This window comes from Arachis ipaensis, chromosome B7, assembly GCF_059453495.1.
Source record: "Arachis ipaensis isolate K30076 ecotype BB chromosome B7, ASM5945349v1, whole genome shotgun sequence".
NCBI lineage: Eukaryota > Viridiplantae > Streptophyta > Magnoliopsida > Fabales > Fabaceae > Arachis > Arachis ipaensis.
Window position 1 is genome coordinate 86,865,325 of NC_142442.1, and position 997 is coordinate 86,866,321.

The 997-nt window shown below is 44.2% G+C and overlaps 1 non-coding gene across 1 annotated transcript; it reads left to right on the top strand.

The window, feature by feature from the left end:
• The first annotated feature begins 283 nt into the window (after positions 1 to 283).
• LOC148553230 (small nucleolar RNA R71) lies at positions 284 to 391 on the top strand. Its single transcript, XR_015893125.1, has one exon. It is a non-coding gene; the product is annotated as a small nucleolar RNA R71 (small nucleolar RNA).
• Positions 392 to 997: the final 606 nt, after the last annotated feature.

A 997-nucleotide genomic window follows, 5' to 3' on the forward strand; every position in this document is an offset into this window, starting at 1 on the left:
CTTGTTGTTGATTCAATTGCATCTACTTCAGCAAGTTGGTCATTTCACAGATACTCTGAGTTAGAGCAGCAGTCTCTCTGCCAGAGGATACTTCTGCAACGGCTTTTGAACGGCCTTGTTTCTGCCTTTGATTCCGAGTGGATTCAGCTAAGTCGCTGATCAATTGCCATGCCTCATCAGTGGTCTTGTACTTTTTCATGGACCCATTGCTAGCACTTTCCAATGTGGTCTTATCTTGGGGCCTCATGCCCTGTGTGACGTAACCGAGTAACACTATCTTGTCAATCATATGGTGGGGGCATGCTTCCAGAAGATTATTGAAACGCTCCCAGTATTCATAGAGAGTCTCAGATTCGTCCTGAACAATCATGGAAATGTCTTTCCTCAGTTTATCAGTAACTTCAGCTGGAAAGAACTTTTCCAAAAATTCTCTTCTAAGTGTATCCCAGTTGGATACAGTTGCTGCGGGTTGAGTGTAGTACCACTCTCTTGCCTTTCCCTCAAGAGAAAATGGGAAAGCTTTCAACAAAATTGAAGTTTCATCTGCACCATCACGCCTGACAGTAAAACAGGCTGCTTGAAAATCTCTCAGGTGCTTGATAGGCTCTTGAGCAGGTAAGCCATGAAACTTGGGCATCAAATTGAGCAATGCAGTCTTTATTTCAAAGTCTGTAGCCACCGCTGGGTGATGCGCTTGAAACGATTGCATTGTAAAATCAGGGGCTCCAGCCTCCTAGATAGTAACTCTCCTAGGTGCTGCCATGTCACCTACACGTAAATCAACCGAATCAGTAGAACGGGGGCTGGTTTCTTCCTCAAATGACGTTTCATATCTGCCCTCAGAGAGGACTAACCGACGCCGAGCTTGCCTTATTCGTGAAATAGTTCTTTCAATCTCAGGATCGAATACTGGCAAGCTTGGATCAGGAAGTGAACGCGTCATCTAGCGAAAGAAACAAGCAGCTCATAGTAGCAAGATAAAATAAAATACAAATAA